At 38.8% G+C, this 24,954-nt stretch overlaps 1 long non-coding RNA gene across 1 annotated transcript in view; it reads left to right on the forward strand.

Moving 5' to 3' along the window:
* Nucleotides 1-5,131: 5,131 nt before the first annotated feature.
* Nucleotides 5,132-24,954, forward strand: part of LOC133553950 (uncharacterized) — a 75,184-nt gene continuing 55,361 nt past the window's right edge. The window contains exon 1 of the long non-coding RNA XR_009807022.1: nucleotides 5,132-5,281. This is a non-coding gene — a long non-coding RNA (uncharacterized LOC133553950). The remainder of the gene's footprint in view (nucleotides 5,282-24,954) is intronic.

The raw sequence follows: 24,954 nt of genomic DNA on the forward strand, positions 1-24,954 counted from the left end.
ATATAGTATTACTATTTTTATTTGTTATATTTTTTCTTTTTTCTTTTTTTTACGTAAAGACACTAGCATGCAATCATGCCATTTTGTGAATAAATATGTATATACGAGAAGCACGGTGGAACAGGGGTTAGTGCAAGTGCCTCACAATAGGAAGGTCCTGAGTTCAATCCCGGTCTCTGTATCTTTCTGTGTGGAGTTTGCATGTTCTCCCCGTGAATGCGTGGGTTCCCTCCGGGTACTCCGGCTTCCTCCCACCACCAAATACATGTACCTAGGCATAGGTTGATTGGCAACACTAAATTGGCCCTAGTGTGTGAATTTGAGTGTGAATGTTGTCTGTCTATCCGTGTTGGCCCTGCAATGAGGTGGCGACTTGTCCAGGGTGTACACCGCCTTCGGCCGGAATGCAGCTGAGATAGGCTCCAGCATCACGCGCTACCCCAAGAGGGACAAGCGGTAGAAAATGGATGGATATGTCTACTACCCGACCGCTTCTATGTTAGCTACCTCTCTTTGTTCATAATGTTTATTGTCTGCTGGATCTACTCTCTATTTTTTGCTGCCCTTTTTTTTTGCTGAAGCTGTTACATATACTGTAATATTCCCTCCATTGTCTACTGCTTGTCCCTTTTTGGGGTAGCGTGTGATGCTGGAGCCTATCTCAGCTGCATTCGGGCGGAAGGTGTGTATACCCTGGACGAGCCGCCAGCTCATCGCACCGAATGCAGCTGAGATAGGTTCCAGCACCCGCCGCGACCCCAAAAGGGACAAGTGGTAGAAAATGGATGGACGGATAATAATACATCAGTATATACTATATACTGTATATATAATATGTACAAACCCAGTTTCTATATGAGTTGGGAAATTGTGTTAGATGTAAATATAAACGGAATACAATGATTTGCAAATACTTTTCAACCAAATTCAATTGAATGCACTACAAAAACAAGATATTTGATGTTCAAACTCAAAAACTTTATTTTTTTTTGCAAATAATAATTAACTTAGAATTTCATGGCTGCAACACGTGCCAAAGTAGTTGGGAAAGGACATGTTCACCACTGTGTTACATCACCTTTTCTTTTAACAACACTCAGTAAACATTTGGGAACTGAGGAAACTAATTGTTGAAGCTTTGAAAGTGGAATTATTTCCCATTCTTGTTTTATGTAGAGCTTCAGTCGTTCAACAGTCCGGGGTCTCCGCTGTCGTATTTCATGCTTCATAATGCGCCACACATTTTCGATGGGAGACCGGTCTGGACTGCAGGGGGGCCAAGAAAGTACCCGCACTCTTTTTTTACAAAGCCACGCTGTTGTTACACGTGCTGAATGTGGCTTGGCATTGCATTGCTGAAATAAGCAAGGGCGTCCATAAAAAAAGACGGCGCTTAGATGGCAGCATATGTTGTTCCAAAACCTGTATGTACCTTTCAGCATTAATGGTGCCTTCACAGATGTGTAAGTTACCCATGCCTTGGGCACTAATGCACCCCCATACCATCACAAATGCTGGCTTTTAAACTTTTGAACAGTCTGGATGGTTCGCTTCCCCTTTGGTCCAGATGATACGATGTCGAATATTTCCAAAAACAATTTGAAATTCGAACACTTTCCGACTTTGCATCAGTCCATCTTTGACGATCTCGGGCCCAGAGAAGCCGATGCCGTTTCTGGATGTTGTTGATAAATGGCTTTCGCTTTACATAGTAGAGCTTTAACTTGCACTTACAGATGTAGCGACCAAGTGTATTTAGTGACAGTGGTTTTCTGAAGTGTTTCTGAGCCCATGTGGTGTAATCCTTTAGATATTAATGTGTCAGGTTCGTCCCTGACAGTTTGGTTATGTTTTAGTTTTTTTTTCCTCTGCATTTGTTTTTGTTTCCTCTGTGTGTGTAGTATTTCCTGTCAGCGCTCTTATTTTGTCTGTTTCCTGTGTTTCACCCTGAGCGCTGTTTCCCCTCAGCTGTGGCTGATTGGCACCTGGCCACACCTGGTGTCAATCAGCCCGCTCCTATTTCAACCTGCCTTCCCATCCAGTCTCTGCTGGATTATTGGCATTGCTACCTGTCGTGTCATGCCATGTCGGGTCAATGCAGCGTTGCGGTAAGCTGTATTTGGTAGCGGTTTGTAGCTTATTGTCTTTTTTTCCCTGCTTCAAAGTCTGTTTGTTCATAGCCAAGTTTGTTATTCGCCTCGTGCACTCTTTTTGTTTGTACCCTTTTGGTTTTGTTCTTGTTTTAGTATTTAAAGTGTCTAGGAGGAGCCGGTGTAAGGATGCCGAAATGGCGTGGAGCCCTTCCCGGCTGGAAAAGTCAGAATGGTGCTACTAGCTGAGAGTGAGCAGCAAAAAAAAAAAAGAACTGTAAATATGAATCAAAATGCCTGCCTCCTTCTCTGCACCTTGGGGTTCATCACAAACTAACTCTGACATAATGTCGGTTTTTGATGCAGTGCCGTCTGAGGGATCGAAGGTCACGGTCATTCAATGTTGGTTTCCGGCCATGCCGCTGACGTGGAGTGATTTCTCCAGATTCTCTGAAACTTTTGATGATATTACGGACCGTAGATGTTGAAATCCCTAAATTTCTTGCAATTGCACTTTGAGAAACATTGTTCTTGTACTGTTTGACTATTTGCTCACGCAGTTGTGGACAAAGGGGTGTACTTCGCCCCATCCTTTCTTGTGAAAGACTGAGCATTTTTTGGAAGCTGTTTTTATACCCAATCATGGCATCCACCTTTTCCCAATTAGCCTGCTGACCCGTGGGATGTTCCAAATAAGTGTTTGATGAGCATTCTTAAACTTTAACAGTATTAATTGCCACCTTTCCCAACTTCTTTGTCACGTGTTGCTGGCATCAAATTCTAAAGTTAATAATGAATTTTTGCAAAAAAAAAAAAGTTTATCAGTTTGATCATCAAATATGTTGTCTTTGTAGCATATTCAATTGAATATGGGTTGGAAATGATTTGCAAATCATTGTATTCCGTTTATATTTACAACTAACACAATTTCCCAACTCATATGGAAATGGGGTTTGTAAATATTACATATATGTTATATTGTTGCACTTGTAAAGCGAAAACAAGACAGTTTGACTCACAAAAACGTGTTTATTCCATCAAAGACGAGACTGAATGACTGCTTACATCAAAGAGACTCAAACCCTCACATGTGGGTGAATCTCCTGACGGTCACTTAAAGGGGCCGCACCGAATTACTCACTCTTAATTGCATACTGTATATGAATGCTAAACAAGAAAAACATTGTTATGTGCACAATGGAACACTGACAGTGAATAATGACGACAAAGTCAAGTAAACAGGTGTGGTGAATTATGTCCTTAAAGGATCCGCTACAATATTTTATATTGCTACTATGGTACACTTTTAGTCTACTTTATACCTCTTGTTTTCGCCTCTTTTTGTGCCCTTATGTGTATTATCCTTTCAATGCTTACCATCCTTTGTAACTGAGATACTGTGTGGAACAATTTCCCTTGTGGATCAATAAAGTTTGTCTAAGTCTAAGTCTAATATAACGCGGTTGTTGGCGTCCATAAAATACCGATTGCGTTATTCTTCAGATCACATGATATAAAAACCCTTGTTTCTTTTTCATAAAAAGTTATGCGCTGCAACTCGGCTGCCAGAACCTGCTTCGTGGATAGCAGTGGCGGGCCGTGCGTGTCCTACCCAGGCCTTCTGTGACGTTCGATTTCAATGATTTCCTCTCAAAATACCATCATTGATGTCACCACAGGACCATTGCTGGAGAAACTATACAAAAACACATTTATTGGGCATTGAAATACCACCAACAGTGAACAAAACGGGTTATTTTCTGGTGAATTTAAAAAACAATAAACAAGCATCAGCAATTAAAAATATCTTATGTAATACTGTCAAAATTAAAACAGCAAAAAAACATATGAAACGTGAAAAATAAATAAATAAATCAAATATCTGACCTCACAATATGTAGAACCCATCGTCTCACAAGATGTAGTTTCTCTTTAAATATCCTTCTTGAAAATGGCCTTGCAAATATATGTTTTGTCTTGTCTAATCATAAAAGATGCAGACAAGGAGTGTTGGCTGAGTTCCTAAAGTTTACTCCACAGCTTGCTCATCAAAACCATTTACTGGCATGTGAACATTTAACCTAAACGTGGTTACTTCACATGCTCTTCAGTACTGTGGAATGCTGGGTAATGGAGTTCTTTTGTGAGCTGGCTATAAACTTCCGAGGAGCAAAGAAGCGAGTTTGACTGCGTTAGCGCTTAAAATAACAATAATACTAATATTTGATTAATATTCAAGTCACAAAATGTAAATGGAATATTGCTGGCGCTTTTTGAATGGTTATTTATTGGGTTTTATGGGCGAATTTTCATTTATTTTTTTTAAAATGCGTTAAAAAAAAATCCATCCGTCGTCATGTCCTTCATAATGATTGTGAACAACGGGCAAAATATCAAAAAAATGTGCAGTTCCCCTCTAACACAACACTGTCAACAGAGACGGTCCTATGTGACGGTGGGAATGGAATGGGAAGAACACAAACTTCTCTTTAGCAAACTGCTCACAAATAACAACCGTATGCCAAGTAGAAAGAACAACACATGAATTGTGTCTCGTTATGATGCCACGTTATTTACATATGGAAGTTTGCACTTCTTGCCTACATACAAGCCTGAGCAGGGTTTACCATTCCTCCACCGCTGTAAACTGTACAGCTTGGTGGGAAAAGGACTAATGTTTAGTCCAACTGCATTCACGTGTGCGAGCACAGGCACGGACATGTCCTCAGTATGACACTTGAGGAAATAGTGCACAAAGATCGCACACATCTTCTCATGTTGCCCCTCTCCACAAAATATGTGTTTCTTGGTGCATATGGACGTGTAATGTCCTGACTGAGTCAGCACACATGACAGCTTTTTAGCTTGACTAATTCCCATAAAACGTCTTCCAACACATGTTCTGCGCAAAAGAAGCAGACGTTTCAGGATGGGGAGGGAGCCCCAGAGCAGTTTGACCAATTAACTGGTTTGGTAATCCAGCCTGGATGATAGCCCCACTTATGAAACTATATTAGTATTATTCACTCCCTACAGACTTCAGAATGGATTCCATTACACAGCAGGAACATCATATGTGTATGGAAGTATGCTCATGTCATATTTAAAACCAATGCTATTGTCAGGACTTTGTCTTGGATTTGTTTTGCTTCTTCGATGCAGAGAATATTTGGAACGAGCCAGGCGTGAATGTGAGTACATGATTCATGTATTTATACACTATAATACAAAAAAAGGAAAACAAAGGCCACGCTCAGTGGCGGATAATAATCTATACTAAACTCCAAACAAAACAGCACACCGGCATGACTATATACAAATAAACAAAAGATACTATAAATGCTACAAAACAAACCAAAAACTTGCACAGAGGCATAAATATAAACAACATCTTACGTGGCGTGGTCAGATCAATAATCAGCGTGGCAAGGCAGGGTAGGTGCGTGGTCATTAGGGTTCGGTACAAAGTCCGGTAGGTAAAGCAAGTACACAAGCAGGTAGGCAAGTAGCAAGTAGTACAGCATAAGCAAAGTTCCCAGGCCGAGGAACAGAAAACAAATGACTTAAATAGTGACTGTGATGATGAGAAACAGGTGTGGGGCTGAGGACAGGGGCGTGATTTGGAGACCAGGTGGAAACTAATGAGTAACTATGGAAACCAACAAAACCAGGAAGTACAAAAACGGGAAACAAGAGTCCAAAAACAAAACATAACATGATCAAACATAAACCCAGATTAACAGGCATGACAGCTGTAACGCAAAAATTCACACAGTGCAGTGATCCAGTGGCATATTTAATGTGGATAGATATTTTAGTCACTGCTTTTTATTTTAATTCACATGGCATTTTTTTCATTGGCCTGTAGGGCCACTTAAGCGACCCTAATATAACAATGTATCACAATTACCTGAAGGGCTGTGGTTCTCAACCTTTTTCAGCAATGTACCCCCTGTGAAAATGTTTTTAATTCAAGTACCCCCTAATCAGAGCAAAGCATTTTTGGTTGAAAAGAAGATAAACTGCAATGAGGTGGCGACCTGTCCAGGATGTATCCCGCCTTCCGTCCGATTGTAGCTGAGATAGACACCAGCGCCCCCTGTGACCCCAAAGGGAATAATCGGTGCAAATTTTTGCTCATTTGTAGTGGTCTTTCTTGAACTATTTGGAAAAAAATACATAAAAATAACTACATTTATTGAAAAACGTGCACCCCGATTTGAGAACCACTGCACTAAGGCAGTGGTTCTCAAATGGGGTAAGCGTACCCCGGGGGTACTTGAAGGTATGCCAAGGGGTACGTGAGATTTTTCTAAAATATTCTAAAAATAACAATTCAAAAATCTTTTGTAAATATATTTATTGAATAATATTTCAACAAAATATGAATGTAAGTTCATAAACTGTGAAAAGAAATGCAAAAATGCAATATTCAGTGTTGGCAGCTAGATTTTTGGGCACATGTTCCATAAATATTGATGTTAAGGATTTCTTTTTTTGTGAAGAAAGGTTTAGAATTAAGTTCATGAATCCAGATGGATCTCATGAAACAAAAACACTTGCTCGATGGCATGAATAATAATGAACTAAAAATAAAACTAGCACAATGGCATGACTATAAACATGAAACAAAAACAAACTTGCACCGTGGCTTTAAATAACAAAAACTTACTTTGGCGTGGACAAAACTGAATAGCAAGGCATAAAGCAGAATATACGGAATCTGAAGGTATGTGCAGCATGGGTAGATGGGAAGATGACAGGACGAAGACAGGAAAAGAATGGCTTAAATAGCAGTGACATAATAAGTGATGGAAGTGAAGTGAATTATATTTATATAGCGCTTTTTCTCTAGTGACTCGAAGCGCTTTACATAGTGAAACCCAATATCTAATTTTTACATTTAAACCAGAGTGGGTGGCACTGGGAGCAGTTGGGTAAAGTGTCTTGCCCAAGGACACAACGGCAGGGACTAGGATGGCGGAAGCGGGGATCAAACCTGCAACCCTCAAGTTGCTGGCACGGCCACTCTACCAACCGAGCTCTACCGCCCCAAGTGCGTGACATGACAGCTGAAACTAATGAGTTGGCATGGAGACAAAAACAAACCAGGAAGTGCAAAGACAGAACTAAATGTCCAAAAAACTAAACATAACATGACCAAACATGGCAAAAAGCAAAACATAATCATACGGGCGTGACAGTGTGTAAGGTGTTGATTGCCGCCGGCTGCGGCGGGGATTGGCCGCGGTCTGCCTGATCAGTGCGGGGGCGTGTCTGGTGTTCCCAGCGGAGCTTCTGCGTGCTCCCGCAGCAGAGGGAAGCACAGAGTGAGTGTGTGACACAACATTTTTTCAACCAAAAATGCTTTGCTCTAATTAAGGGGTACTTGAATTAAAAACAATTCACAGGGGGTACAACACTGAAAAAATGTTGAGAACCACTGCGGCTAAGTGGATGGCTAGGGGGATTGATTTTTATTTATTTCCTGTCTTGCGCTCTTGTTTCCATTTCCTGTTTTCCTCTATTTCCTACCACTTAGTTAGTCTGAGCGTGGGCTCCCTCACTTGTACTTAATTGAAAACAGTCTGCTTCTGATGCCAGCCTTGTCTCTGCCCTGGGCTGGATAATTTTTGCTTTGCTATATACCTCTCCGTGCTGAAGTGCTTTCCGTATGCTTCCTGGGTCTGGTTGTGTGTTTGTGCACTCCTTTGCTGCACTATTTTTGTTGTGCTTTCCCTTCTAATTTTTTTTTTTTTTTTTTACCTTCACTTTGCCTGCTGTCTCTGTGCCCTTGGGTCCAGACCACTATACTGATACAGACTATAACAATATGGTTGTTAAAGGATGTAGGTGGTTGTTAAAAGGTAACTGCACTTTTAAAACTAATTTTGCCTATCATTTACAATCATTGTGAGGGACAAAGACACAGATGTTCCCTGTATTACCTTAAGCCCGCTAAAATATCTTCAAAAAACCTCCATCATCACCGTAAGTATATATATATATATGTATATATATATATATATATATATATATATATATATATATATATATATATATATAGACATATATATACATTTATATATATATATATATATATATATATATATATATATATATAGGCATCAAATTATAAAGTGATTATTTGCAAAAAAAAAACATTTATTAGTTTGAACATCAAATATGTTGTCATGATGTCTTTGTAGCATATTCTGCTGAATATGGGTTAAAAATGATTTGCAAATCATTGTATTCTGTTTATATTTACATCTAACACAATTTCCCAACTCATATGGAAACGGGGTTTGTATATATATATATATATATATATATATATATATATATATATATAATTGGGCATAGTTTAATTGGCAACACTAAATTGGCCCTGTATTACCTTAAGCCCGCTAAAATATCTTCAAAAAACCTTCATCATCACCGTAAGTATATATATATATATATATATATATATATATATATATATATATACATATATATATATATATATATATATATATATATATATATATATATATATATATATATATATATATATATATATATATATACTAGTGTGTGAATGTGAGTTTAAATATTGTCTGTCTATCTGTGTTGGCCCTGTGATGAAGTGGTGACTTGTCCAGGGTGTACGCCGCCTTCCGCCCGAATGCAGCTGAGATAGGCTCCAGAACCCCCAGCGACGGCAAATGGGTCAAGCGGTCGAAAATGGATGGCTGCCCAAATTTTGTCAAGAGGAGTGGTCAAAAATTCAAGCAGAAGCTTGCCAGAAGCTTGTTGATGGCTACTAAAAGCACCTTATTGCAGTGAAACTTGCCAAGGAACATGTAACCAAATATTGACATTGCTGTATGTATACTTTTGACCCAGCAGATTTGGTCACATTTTCAGTAGACCCATAATAAATTCATAAAAGAACCAAACTTCGTAAATTTTTTTGGGGCGACCAACAAGTATCTGCTCCGATCACTCAATCACAAAAAAAATAAGAGTTGTAAAAATTATTGGAAACTCAGGACAGCCATGATATTATGTTCTTTACACATGTATGTAAACATTTGACCACGATTGTATGTACGGCTTTTTATTATTTGCGGGTTTAGACAGATTTTTTTTTTTTTTTTGTATTTTTGGTCAGAAATGGCTCTTTTAACTTTGTGGGTTGCCGACCTGTCACGTTTGGGTCGGATCTTTATGTGGGGTCGTTCTCCCAGGAATGCGGACGGAATACTCCGGACAAAGTGTTCAGGTAAAAACATGATTTAATCTTGAACAAAAACTCAAAGTGGTACAAAAAACGTAAAACAAGGCGAAGGAACAAAGTGCTGATCACACTTGAAGCTAAATATTTAGCATAAACTATGGCCTGGAACACTCAGGGAACTGTGGCATGAAACTAACAAGACTTACTTGGCAAGGTAACAAAACTTACGTGGACACGGCACGAATCGAACAATGATGCCAGGCCGACTGACTGGCAAAAGCAGGCTTAAATAGTGCCTCTGATTAGCAGAGGTGGGTAGTAACGCGCTACATTTGCTCCGTTACATTTACTTGAGTAACTTTTGGGATAAATTGTACTTCTACGAGTAGTTTTTATGCAACATACTTTTACTTTTACTTGAGTATATTTATAGAGAAGAAACGCTACTTTTACTCCGTTCCATTTATCTACATTCAGCTCGCTACTCGCTACTTTTTTTTATCGATCTGTTAATGTTTGTTTTGGTTAATGACAGAGCTTCAAAGTAGGATACGCATGCCTGCCTTTCACCAATCACATGCAGTCACTGGTGACGTTGGACCAATCAAACAGAGCCAGGCGGTCACATGACCCGACTTAAACAAGTTGAAAAACTTATTGGGGTGTTACCATTTAGTGGTCAATTGTATGGAGTATATACTGTACTGTGCAATCTACTAATACAATTTTAAATCCATCAATCAAAAGTGTAAAGGAAAAAGACACTTTTTATTTCAACCGTACTTCCCGTCAAAAGCCTAAAGACTGATCGCACAGTTCCTGTCTTCACAATAAAACTGCCGCTCCATCGCGCCTGCGCTGACAAAATAAGAGCCTCAGAAAGCCAGCGCCAACAAGCTAGCAAGCTACGGAGTTTGCCACCAATGTATTTCTTGTAAAGTGTATAAAAATAAATATGGAAGCTGGACAAATAAGATGCCAAAAACGAAAGACTTTCATGTGGTATTAGACAGAAAAGAGGAACTGAAAAGAGGAACTTTTTTTTCCTCCATTTGAAAACGTGGACGTTATCAGCAATACTGTCTGATTCCAATCAATGCAAGTCATCAGAATCAGGTGATACACCAACTTATATTCTTGTCTTCATGAAAGATAGGAATCTATATGTTAAACATGCACGTATATTCATTAAAACACCTTTAACATGTCAACAAAAACGGCAAAATAAATAAATATAAATTATATACTGTATATATAAATGTATGTATATATATATATATATATATATATATATATACACTTATATATATACATATATATATATATATATATATATATATATATATGATATGATATGTGTGTGTATAAATGATATGTGTGTGTATGTATATGTATATATGAGGTAGATCACCTCGACTTGGTCATTTATTAAGTAATTGATAAACGTTGAAAAACTTATTGGGGTGTTACCATTTAGTGGTCAATTGTATGGAATATGTACTGTACTGTACAATCTACTAATACAAGTTTCAATCACTCAATCAATCAATCAAATCAATGAATGCCTACTGAGCCTATGGTGCTGTTAAGTTATTGTGGCTCATCCATCCATCCATTTTCTACCGCTTATTCCCTTTCGGGGTCGCGGGGGGCGCTGGCGCCTATCTCAGCTACAATCGGGCGGAAGGCGGGGTACACCCTGGACAAGTCGCCACCTCATCGCAGGGCCAACACAGATAGACGGACAACATTCACACTCACATTCACACACTAGGGCCAATTTAGTGTTGCCAATCAACCTATCCCCGGGTGCATGTCTTTGGAAGTGGGAGGAAGCCGGAGTACCCGGAGGGAACCCACGCATTCACGGGGAGAACATGCAAACTCCACACAGAAAGATCCCGAGCCTGGATTTGTGGCTCAATGTGCCATTTTTTGATTGTATTTTAATGTACTGTTATGTAATATATATTATTGTTTTAGTTGCTTAATAGATATCCCTGGCTCTGAATTTGCTCATTGCTATTTTTATGTTTTTGTGCATTATTTGTTGCCGTAATCAGGTTACTCATCAGTTACTCAGTACTTGAGTAGTTTTTTCACAACATACTTTTTACTTTTACTCAAGTAAATATTTGGGTGACTACTCCTTACTTTTACTTGAGTAATAAATCACTAAAGTAACAGTACTCTTACTTGAGTACAAGTTCTGGCTACTCTACCCACCTCTGCTGATTAGACACAGGTGAGCGTCCCGAACACCAAAGGTAGGTGAAAATAGTAAGCTGCCATGGCAACCAAACCAAACTCAGGTGGTGTCAAACAGGAACTAAAAGAGTCCAAAACTAACGGAAAATAACTTAACAAAACATGATCCAGACCATAGATCATGACAAGGGTGTAAGCCCACTATTGACGACCTGACACAATGTAAAGTAGTTGCACCATAATAAGTGTGTGCCTATTCATTCTCAATGATGCTTGGAAACTACAAATGACCAATGTGGATCATGAGTGTTGACGGACATTTATTGGCCAGTGCATGTTCCATTTGGCATATTTGACTATGTTCTTTCCTGAACAGCCGTCCCTGTGCGGTGAGGCCTTGAAGTCTGAAGTCAGGTGGTGACAGCCGCACTGTTGCTAAAGAGCTTTATCTCTTTAGCACTGTAGACCAAGGGAGGGGGTTATTGTCCCTCCAACAGGATGTCCTGGTGACCGGTCCTATCACATAGACTAGCCTTTGTGTAGGAGGACATTTGGGAAAATCTTTAAAGCAGATGTGACCATGAGGCTTTGAAATGGTGCCATCCACCATTTTTAATCTCCCCAGGCTTTTTCCTTCCCGTTACCATATCCGCATATCACTTTGTTGTCTTTATTTGGCTTCCTCACCAGTGATTGTTCATGAAAAGCGCAGAGGGTGAAAATGTGTTTTGCGGCGTGTGGCAGTCATGTGATGAGACCCGTTTTTTCTTTCCTTTATTCCTTCGTACCCTGGGAAGGTAAACACTCCTTGTCTTCGCTCTTGTTTTTCTTGTAGCAACTGTTGAACAGTGTGTGTGCGCCACTTGTGCTTTCATTGCCTGGATTGTCATGCAGGAGGCACAGAAGACAAGTGTCAATAAGTGGATGGGCCCTTGCCAAACAAATGTGGCCAGAGAATAGGCAAAGGGAGCCAAGAATGCAGCTGGGTACACACACACACACACACACACACACACACACACACACACACACACACACACACACACACACACACACTCAGGATTAAAAACATAATGCCGTTGTCCAGTGACAACGTTGTGGGTTACCTCATCCATTTAGTGATTTATGTTATATTTTGTTCGAATATATAATATTAGAAAATGCTTTTCATTGAACAGTCATAACGACTCGAGATCAAAAATCCAAATATAAACTGCAGAAAACACTGGGCCCCATTGAGCAATAAGTTCCTAACTTTTCCTCTTAGCTTTCTTCCTAAGTGATTTCCTAAGAGGAGTCCATTCAAATTCATGACGTGTTCTTAAACGGCAAAATTGTTCCCACCTGCTGTTCTTAAAGGCCAAATGAAATGAGATTTTCTTATTTAAACGGGGATAGCAGGTCCATTCTATGTGTCTTACTTGATCATTTCGCGATATTGCCATATTTTTGCTGAAAGGATTTAGTAAAGAACATCCACGATAAAGATTGCAACGTTTGGTGCTGATAAAAAAGCCTTGCCTTTACCGGAAGTTGCGGACGATGCGGGCTCCTCACGTCCTCACATTTTTTTAATGGGAGCCTTCAGCAGCAAGAGCTATTCAGATCGAGAAAACGACAATTTGCCCATTAATTTGAGCGAGGATGAAAGATTTGTGGATGATGATATTGATAGCGAAGGACTAGAAATTTAAAAAAAGAAACAAAATATATATAAAGCGCCGGCTCCAGGCGGCGGCAGTGTGAGCGTTTCAGATGTAATCAGACACATTTACTAAGATAATTCTGGAAGATCCCTTATCTGCTTATTGTTTTAATAGTGTTTTAGTGAGATTGTAAAGACATACCTCTAGGTCAGATGGCTGCAGTGAACACGCAGTATCTCAGAGAGAAGCCGAAGAGCCAAGCTCAGAGCTAAAATATATATATATATATATATATATATATATATATATATATATATATATATATATATATATATATATATATATATAATAAATCGACAGTGCGCCTTATAATCCAGTGCGCCCTATGGTCCGGAAAATACGGTACTCTCTCTTGCAAACCAATCTAAAATTTGTCTCATCTGATGTTACAAACGGCTTTTTAGTGGTGCTTGACAAACAGGGCAAGAGAAGGTTGTTTTGATGTCTGCAGGATGGATCATCCTCCCTGCACAAGTACTCATCTTCAATCATGGTCTGCTCCTGAGTGCTTAAAGGAGACTGGGCCTCATGATGAATACATGAAGCCATGATTAGATTAGCAGTGGGCACACACACCTACAGAGGACACACACTGTTATTCGCTTATATACTCAAGTTATTGTCAGCCTCTGCCTTTTCAGGGGGAATCCCTCCCCCTGTGAGCGTCTGACGGTATGTCTGCGCGCTTGTCATCTCTCGGGCGCTGCCTTCATTTAGGATGTTTTGGCACCATGCACAGCACATTTGGCCGTTTTGTTCATAAGTGACTCAACTGTCAACATGTAATCAAAGGAGTTTTATTCATACACTCGGTTTTGTTTATATCTTTGTCCATTGGATCCATGCTGAGGAGGTTAACAAAGCGAAAGCTGTTTGCCATGCATGTTATTCACCAATGACAACACTCATCATGCACTTTATTTCAGACACCAGCACAATGCGATTCCATTTGAATGCAAGAGGTGTGTTGTTTACAAAACTGGTGACGCTCTGATTACTGCTTTTGCACACTTTGGCATTCTCTCGATGAGTTTCAAGCACACCTTTGAAGTGAAAATCATTTCAGGTGACAACCTCTTGAAGCTCATCGAGAGAATGCCAAGAGTGTGCAAAGCAGTAATCAGAGCAAATGGTGGCTATTTTGAAGAAACTGGAATATAAAACACGTTTTCAGTTATTTCACCATTTTTTTTGTTAAGTACATAACTCCACATGTTTTGTGGAGTTATGTACTCCACAAAAGAGTTATGACTCCTTTCATAGTTTTGATGCATTCAGTGACAATCTACAATTTAAATAGTCATGAAAATAAAGAAAACGTATTGAAAAGAAGTTGTGTCCAAACTTTTGGCCTGTACTGTATGTATATATATATATATATATATATATATATATATATATATATATATATATATATCAATCAATGATTATTTATATAGCCCTAAATCACTAGTGTGTATATCAGGGGTCACCAACCTTTTTGAAACCAAGAGCTACTTCTTGGGTACTGATCAATAAGAATGGCTACCAGTTTGATACACACTTAAATACATTTCCAGAATTAGCCAATTTGCTCAATTTACCTTTAATAAATAAACCTATATATATATATATATATAAAAAAAAAAAAGGGTATTTCTGTCTGTCATTCCGTCGTACATTTTTTTTCCTTTTACGGAAGGTTTTTTGTAGAGAATGAATGATGAAAAAACACTTAATCTAATGGTTTAAATGAGGACAAAACTTTTTCATTTTTAAACATAGTTTATCTTCAAGTTCGACTCTTTAAATTTCAAAATTCAACCGAAAAAAATGAAGAGAAAAACTAGCTAATTCGAATCTTTCTGAAAAAAATAAAAAAGAATTTATGGAACATCATTAGTAATTTTTCCTGATTAAGATTAATTTTAGAATTTTGATGACATGTTTTAAATAGGTTAAAATCCAATCCGCACTTTATTATAATATATAACAAATTAGACTAAGCTATATTTCTAACAAAGACAAATCATTATTTCTTCTAGGTTTTTTCAGAACAAACATTTTAAAAGAAATTCAAAAGACTTTGAAATAAGATTTAAATTTGATTCTAAAGATTTTTTAGATTTGCCAGAATATTTTTTTTAATTTTAATCAGAAGTTTGAAGAAATATTTCACAAATATTCTTCATCGAAAAAACAGAAGCTAAAATGAAGAATTAAATTAAAATGTATTTATTATTCTTTACAATTAAAAAAAAACTTCAAAATTGATTTAAATTGTCAGGAAAGAAGGGGAAGGAATTTAAAAGGTAAAAAGGTATATGTGTTTAAAAATCCTAAAATCATTTTTAAGGTTGTATTTTTTCTCTAAAATTGTCTTTCTGAAAGTTATAAGAAGCAAAGTAAAAAAATAAATGAATTTATTCAAACAAGTGAAGACCAAGTCTTTAAAATATTTTCTTGGATTTTCAAATTCTATTTGAGTTTTGTCTGTCTTAGAATTAAAAATGTTGAGCAAAGCGAGACCAGCTTGCGAGTAAATAAATACAATTTATAAAATAGAGGCAGCTCACTGGTAAGTGCTGCTATTTGAGCTATTTTTAGAACAGGCCAGCAGGCGACTCATCTGGTCCTTGTGGGCTACCTACTTTGGTGACCCCTGGTGTGTATATACATATATATATATATATATGTATATATATATATATATATATACACATATATATATATATATATATATATATATATATATATATATATATATATATATATAAATAAATAAATACACAAATATATATACATATATATATATATATTTCGCAAAATATATATGTATATATATACATATATTTTTGCGGAATATATATATATATATATATATGTATATATATATATATATATATATATATATATATATATATATATAACAACGTTTGATGACTTTCCTTCGCATCTCTCATCCCTGAATGCCTGCTCGAAGGCCCGATGTGTGCGTCTGTATATTTGTGTGTCTGTGTAGCATCCCGGGTCACCCCCTGCGGTGTGGCCGTGCGCTGACTGACAGCAGCGGTGCGCTTGTACAATAGTTGATCTTTGCTGTGTTCTCTGACTGTATTGACACAAAGTGGGACGGCTCCTTCATGCAGAACTCACGGTATTGATCACCAGGGTGAAATCCCACAGCCTAGTCTCTTTGTCCTCTGCTCTTTTCTTGCCTGCCAATCAATAACTCTTTGTGTTGATTTGTACCCATTGACAAATCACTCTGCCCCTTTGTCTTTGTTGGGCTGTCAATCAAGCGGACGGTGTCGCCCTATTCGATCCTCTTTCAGTCCAGACTTTCACATTCCGGGCGGGAAGTATGCACACTACGTATCCCAGGCAGGAGTAACAAGAGGCACCTCGTGCTCTACACCTTTCTATGCTCCTTGCAAGGTACACTTGTAGAGCACCACAGACTGTGGACATTTTCAAAAAACAACTGAAGACACATCTTTTCATGAAAAAGGCTGTTAGTTTATCTTGTATTCTTAGTGTATGTTTTATGTGTGCTTTTAACATACAATTGTATTTCTGTTTTAGGAGTTAAATTGTGGAAAAAGCTGAGTGATGAGTTGAAGACATGTAGTTCTTTGTTAAGGTTTAAGAAATGCCTTGAAAGGTGAAATAATGGAAAATCATAAAATATAGCAACGCTAACTTTCATCCTATTGATTTTTTTGAACGTTGATGTTCCAGGCAATCTAATATTCAGTGAATTGTATAGGATAAGCCAGTGTTTTTCAACCACTGTGTGACCTAATTGGTCAAAATAATATATTTTTTTGCAAAGTAATAATCATAATCTGCAAATGATGTGCCGTTGCTTAGTGTCTGTGCTGTGTAGAACTCGGCAGGGTAACCATGTAGTACTCCATATCAGTAGGTGGCAGCAGGTAGCTAATTGCTTCGTAAAAGTCGGAATGTGTCGTGTGAGACGAGGATGATTTGTTGCGATCCCAATATGCATGCAGACCACGGCGGGAGGCAGCATGCAGGTAAGAAGGTATGTAATGCTGGTAACACTTTAGTATGGAGAACATATGAACCATTAATTAGTTGCTTATTAACATAGGGTTAGGGTTAGGGTTGGGGTTAAGGTTGAGTTAGGTTTGGGGTTAGGGTTAAGGTTGGGTTAAGGTTGGGGTTGGGGTTAGGGTTAGGGAAGACTCTTAGTTAATGGTCTACTGGTTGTTTAATAAGGCCATGCAGAATAAGCCATTAATAAGTACTAAATAAGTTCTTACTAATGACTAATTAAGAGCCAATGTGATACTAATTTGCATGTTAATAACCAACTAATTAAGGGTTCATATGTTCCCCATATTAATGTGTTACCATAATGCTTAAACCAAAAATTAACAAAAGGAAAAGGAAAAGGCAATGAAGCATAGGGATGGCTATGCAAAACAAAAGTAAAACGGAACTGGCTACAAACTAAACAGAAACAGAATGCTGGACGACGGCAAACACTTACGGCGTCCACAAAGTACATCCGTACATGACATGACGATCAACAATGTCCCCACAAAGGATAGCAACAACTTAGAAAGCCTTGCTTGCTAAGACAAAGTAGGTGCGGGAATAGCGCTCAAAGGAAGACTTGAAACTTCTACAGGAAAACGCCAACAAAACAGGAAGGGCCACCAAAATAACAGCGCAAGACAAAAACTAAAGCACTACACAAGAAAACATCAGCAAACTCAAAATAAGGCACGACGACTTGTTGGAGTTTCATTTCATAACGTTTTCTGCTGGTGGTGTGTAATAAAAAAAATGTGCCTTGCCTCAAAAAAGGTTGAAAAACACTGGGATAGGCAAATAAAAGCCTTTTTCAGCCATTCTTTTTCTTTTCGTGTGTGTATGTCTATGATTGTTTATATGTATAATCTGTGCTGTTAAATTGATCACACAAATTGGTTGATTGTATGACCGAAATAAACTAATATCATTTCAATTTAATTTCAATTGTAGAACTTTGAGATGCTTTACATTTTTAAATGCTTTATAAATAAAATGTATTATTACTAACATTATTACCTACATAACAAAACTGTGGAGAAAAGTTAAATACCATCCCCCAAATACTCCTAATTAAAAGAAAACAAATTGGACTAACTGCACAGTCATGCAAAGTTGAAGGAACTTGAATGGTTCTGATCTAAATTAAATGTAATCTTAAAATAAAAAAATTTCAAAATCTGTATCTGTCCTGCTACAACAGGGGTATTCAAATGCGCCCGGGGCCAAATCATGCATGACACCATACCAGCGCCCCAAGTTCTGTCCTAAACTTGGGAAACAAATATTTTTGAGGCACATTCCTAAAAACAGGAGAGTGCTCGGGTTGTAAAGAGCAGAAGTGTCGAATTCATTTTAGCTGAGGGGCCACATGGAGGAAAATCTATGTGTTTTCTTTGTTTGACTTTGGCCAAAATTAGAACAGGCACATTCTGAAAATGTACAAATCACAAATAATTAGAGATGTCCGATAACGGCTTTTTTGCCGTTATCCGATATTCCGATATTTTCCAACTCTTAATCACCGATACTGATATCAACCCAATCCGATATATAGAGTCATGGAATTAACACATTATTATGCCTATTATGTAACAAGGTTTTCCAATACAAATCAACTCATGGTATGGAAAAAAATGCCAACATGGCACTGCCATATTTATTATTGGAGTCACAAATTTCATTATTTTTTTTAACATGCCTCAAAACAGCAGCTTAGAATTTGGGTCATGCTCTGAGACCGTGTTGAGGTTGAGGTGGGCGGGGTTGAGGGGGCGTGGTGGAAGTGGGGGGGGGGGCGCAGGGAGTAGCGGGGGCTGTATATTGTAGCATCCCAGAAGAGTTAGTGCTGCAAGGGCTTCTGGGTATTTGCTTTGTTGTGTTTATGTTGTGTTACGATGCAGATGTTCCCTCGAAATGTGTTTGTCATTCTTGTTTGGTGTGGGTTCCCAGTGTTGCGCATATTTGTAACAGTGTTAAAGTTGTTTTTACGGCCAACCTCAGTGTGACCAGCACGGCTGTTGACCAAGTATGCATGCATTCACTTGTGTGTGAAAAGTCGTAGATATCATTTGACTGGGCCGGCACGCAAAGACAGTGCCTTTAAGGTTTATTGCCATTCTGTATTTCTCCTTACGTCCGTTCACACAGCGGCGTTTTAAAATGTCATAAATTATACTCTCTTCAAAACCGATACTGATAATTTTGAAACCAATACCGATAATTTCCGAAAATACATTTTAAAGCATTTATCTTATTTGGGCTGATATTATCGGACATTTCTACAAATAATCCTTTTGACAAAATACTTCAAATTCTGAGGGAAAAAAATGAACGAACTTGGACTTTGTCTCAGTGTATCTACAAAGTCAATAAACCTGAAGTTCCAGTCTGGGATTGAACAAAATAAATAAACTTCTAGATGTCAAATACCTCATTTGTCATGTGCAGGTATTAATATTATGTTATCTCAACAAACTACACACACAGAGTTAGAAACTGTTGAAGATGGTGGAGTTACACTCATTTTTCTCATTTTTGACAGAGACATTTAGGGGCATTGAGGGTGCCAAAGAACAATGGGTTCGAAGCAAAAGCTCGGAAACTGCAAGTTTTGCGTTGCATTTCTTCGAGGGGAGGAGCCACAGCCACATTTTACCATCGCTATATGCTCTTTACTGCGTACCTCTTGTTTGGCCCCGGTATCAAGCGTTTCCTTGCCCAAAAGAGTTGCTATTGCAACACTCAGTGTAAACATTTAGATCAGCAGTTTCTTTCATTAAACAATCTCAGCTCACTTTTATACTTAGCAGACTCATCTCGCAGACACCGTAAAACCTGTTTGCAGGCCGTACGCTTAAAACCCCTGGTATAAAGGAACTTGGACCACTGCAAACACATTGGCAGATCCTTGCATTGACATTTCAACCTTGCTTGCAAACATAGAACAGTGTGGTCCAAACTTGTGAGTTACATAACTGAGGCGTTCCTCAAAGCACCCCTTCAAGTCCTCTCCTTTTTAGCAGCTGCACACTTTTTTTTCGGTCTGGGAATTATCTAACTAAGGTGTTGCTGTAGCTTGTTTACTTCAGATGCAGTCAGTAGTCCTATGTTAAACTTCTTTAGGAATACTAGTAGTGTTCCTTAAATTTCCAGTTGAAGTCCTCTCTTTATGTCACCTTTTGGGCTAATCAACTAGGGGCTTGCAAGTCAGTTAATAAAACCTGTGAGACTCACATTTTTCAGCAGACTCTTAAAAACTATAGAGTGCTGTCATAGAGATGATCTTTGACTATCTTTTTTTGCAGCGTGTTCCTGTTAATCTGGAAAAAAAAAATAGCCCAAAATCAAATGTTTACTGTAAAGGACGTTGGGTCTCCAGAATATACAAACTAAGACTAATAGTGAAGGGAGAAGTGTGTCCTTACCTTTCTATAAATGTGGATCCAAAACAATTGTTATGTACGTGAGGGGTGGAAGGAGACGACACCACGAAGCTCAGGTTACCAGGTTTATTATAACCTCTGATGATTGTGTGGGAGGTGTAAGCTACTCTATGTGTTGGTTGCAGGACTAAGTGTGAAATTAACCATGAAAATAATACCAGAGGATGTTGTACATGCGTGATGGATGAAATCTTTGTCAGTCCAAGAGGGCGAGGCACAAAAGAAGTCCGGGGACAGGCAGTAAGTCGAGGGCAGGAGAGAAGCGACCAGTTCCGTGTCCAGGCAAGGGTCGAGGATCGAGGGAGGCAGTCCAAAATCCAGATGGAGGTCGAGGTACAGAGCTCGAGCACAAGGAACAAGGCGGGCACTGCGAGGGAGACAAGGGACATGATTCAACAAGACTAAAAGGGACACGGAGAACAAGAGCGAGGACAATGAGAGGGAAGCCGGAGACATAATGCTTACTACTGAGAGTTACAGTAACAACGTTCCAGCATCGGTTCCAACGAGGTACTGGTTTTTATGCTGTCCTCCAGATTTATACCAGGTGCGCTGATTGCTGACAGTCTGCAGCTGCAGAAAGCGTGGGCGTGAAGCGCTTGGAGCGTGCGGGGGCATGTGCTGGCATGCTGCCAGAGAGTTGGAGGATCTTCCTGCTAGAGAATTGTGGGTTCGAGACTGTGCCTTGACAATAATTTAGTTAAACATCTCAGTATTATAGAATGTTTGTAACGATGACTCGGCATTAAACATTAAAAAACAAGACATTAGGGGTGGACCAAGGCTTGTTTTGTACGGTGAGGTATGGCAGAAATGTGTAATTCTAATGAATAATAGCTATGTTTGTTGTGACATCAAATGCACCACTGAATATTTGAGCAGACTTGCAAGATGGAATGTTTGGTATTTTACTAATATAAGATCTGTGGCACTCTCGACAAAAAAAACAATTGCAAAATAATAGCTCGTAATATTATCTTCATCTTTTGAGCCTGGTGGTGCCTGTAATGTCTTGTGAGTCATTAAAGGCCATTGTCTAGAATGAAAGATCCCACAGAATGTGACCTGTAGTCCTGCAGGGCCCACTCACTGATGATGGAGCTCACACACACACACACACACACACACACACACACACACACACACACACACACACACACACACACACAACCAAGAGCGCCACTGCTGGACTTCATTCACAAGACGAGACATGAACGTGTCCATGCTCACTATGTAATTTGTTGCGGTTAACATGAAGAACTGGCATGCTACGGTCATTCAATGGACCGGCGACACTGCGTGCATGCATGTGCACATGGATTCAAGGAACTTTATTGTCACAGCAGAAGAAATTTATACATGAGATGGCAGGACATCCAGATACTGCTCATCAGTACCACAGAGAGAATTGTTGTATAAAATATAGTTTAAATACATACATAAAAAGGTATTTGAACAAAATAAAACAGAATACAATCAATAAACTAAAAATATACCGTGTTACAGTACATCAATTTAGGAGCTTAATTGTTTATGTTTATATCTCAAATCAACATCTTCTAAATTAATTGAAATTAATTAAATCAATGCCAAAACAGCAAAATGTTTAACTTCTAACATGCCTTTTAAAAAAAAAAAAAAACCTTTTAGATTATAAATATTGTATGTCTGGAAAGAATACAATGTAATGTACTACTAACAACTACAGTAGCTTTATTAAGTAATTAAACAATTGAATTGTTCTTAATATTTTATTTATGTATATAAATTAATTTTTTTTATTGAGACAAAGATTATTTATGTATTTAATATTTGTTTACTTACTATGGTATATTATTTATTTGTTATTTATTTGTTCACTGTTCTGTTACAGAGAACAGTGAAATGGGATACAATTGCTATGGTATGAAAAAGGGGTAGGATCAAATAAGCTCTGGTTCTTTCTAATCCTTTTCGGGACGTGCTGTAATGAAAACTCTGGAATTATGTGATGAATTACATTGTATCGTGTGCATGTTCCAAATAAGCTGGAACTGAACTGAACTGAACTGAAAAATGTAGTAATAATGTACCGGATTTTTACCTTGGAGCATGGACTTCTCCGTCCAGCTGCTTCTCCATATTTTCTTGGATAAATGTCTGCCTTTTATATATTACTTTAACATTCTGGGGTTGGCTTTAAACTCGGATTTAAACTCATTCTGCATCAGTGTGTTGTTCATGATTTGTTTCTAACTATTATTTCTTCTTCTCAGTACTTTCAAAGTTACGTCCATCTCGAGCGATAAGCAAAAGCTAGTGATTATATTTTGGTCAGATCTTATGATGTTTACTGAGACATGTTGTATGTTGATGCTAGTAACTCAGGTTTTTTCTTGTAACTTAGGCTATGTCTAGACTAAGCCGGATAACCCCTTGAACAAATAATTATTTAGCCTAAGCCAAGTTTCAGCCAAACTAAACCAGCGTTTAAGGTTCCCCTCCTCCGACAATTTTTTTACACGGGTAAGTGCGCCGCGTATTTCTCTAATTTCCAGCTCTTAGCTTTGTATGGACTCATTGATCGTATACAAACTAAGTTCGGAGAGGAAAAGACGTCAGAGAGACCGCGCCCCAGACAGGAAGTGATGTCAAAAAGAAGGCGCCACAGCCAACTTCATAATAAAGCGGTTTCGTAGCTCGGAGCTAACCACTGGAAATATGAAGGCGAGTCATCCAGACATGGCCGTGTTTCTCCTTCTGTCTGTACAGACGCTTGTGGAAATCACACATGAATACCTTTAAGAGAAAGCGATTGCAGCTATTTGGGATACAACACTTCTCAGACGGCAAGAGAACTTTCCAATGTCCAGGTCAGCTGTGATTTTACTTAGCAAAAAACTTTGTCCATTCGTTGACCGAGAGTCAACAAGAATGCGAGCTCCCGTAGATGTGATAAAAAGGTAGTGCGTGCTTTGTAATTACCGAGACGATGAGTGAAAACTATGGAAAACGGCGAATGTATTCGGACTGGCAAAGCAGACTGTATCAGTTATGGTCAGCCATGTATGTCGTGGTCTCAACGCCTGGGTCCAGAGTATATAAAGTCACCAAAAATTAATGGACAATGAGGGTGAAGGCAAGAGTGAGGATACCAGATATCTAGATCCCTAGATTGATTGTTGTAAAATGTTCTCTATCACATTGTTTACATGTCTAATAAAGATTTGATTAATTTATGACGGTTCAGGTGTGAGTCACTACAATAGGGCCCCAGGAAGTCCAGTTAATTGAAATACCACAACACTGGATATTGTTCAGATAAGTTACATTTAAGAACTTGCACACATAGCAACACTGGAAGTGACTATGACGTGCGCATTTTGCGCATGCGTATTTGGTCGTGTAGTGCCGGCGGATGGAGGGGGCAAGAGGCTTAAACGGTGGCATTGTTGTGTGTGGACACGTATAAGGTTAGGTGGGATTTACCCTGAATAACCTTATCGGGCTGAGTGTAAACAGGGCCTCTGGGGCATAGCAATTAGTCGAGAGACAGCCCTTATCTCTAAAAAAATACTCTTAAGTTGATTAATGCAATCGTCCCGTGCCCTGGCCCACCTCTTTTAATCGTGCTAAAGGACAAAATGTCGTGCTTTATAGGTTTGAAGTGATCGCACTCCAAGTTGTTAAATCTGCCTAGTGTGACCAAGTGTCTGTCCTACGGTGGATTGCATCCTTTCGTACGTGGCCCTTTGCCATGAGTCAGCAGTGGTGGTCAGAGGTTTCCAGTACTAGACACAACATTCCGTCCGGGAAAAAACAACACTCAGATGCCTTGCTCTTCCTATATTGTCTGGGATGAATCCGAGTTGGGAGAGACTTATTGTTCAAACGTCTTTGTAGTGCCGGCCCACTGCAGTTGCAGGGGGATTTCCTCCCTCGTGGTTATTTTTGAATCTGCGTGAGAATTCAAGGGGCGACGTGTGTAATTCTGTGTGGCGTGCAATGGCGCACACGTGTCTGGTCACACGGTCACAGATGATGCATGTGTGCCGTAACATCAAGGGAGGGCTTTGTTGAAACAAGACTCGGACGTTATCCTCGCACCCTACTGGATTGAGACGGTCGTATATCTCAAATCACGCGGCTTGTATCTGGTTGGACAATACCGGCGGGTCAGTGTAGGACAGATCTACTTTAAAAGTTGCTGGCTCAAGTGTTTTCGGGGGCTTTGGTAGGTCACCTGAGGGTCTCTGACC

This window comes from Nerophis ophidion, linkage group LG06, assembly GCF_033978795.1.
Source record: "Nerophis ophidion isolate RoL-2023_Sa linkage group LG06, RoL_Noph_v1.0, whole genome shotgun sequence".
Taxonomy (NCBI): Eukaryota; Metazoa; Chordata; class Actinopteri; order Syngnathiformes; family Syngnathidae; genus Nerophis; species Nerophis ophidion.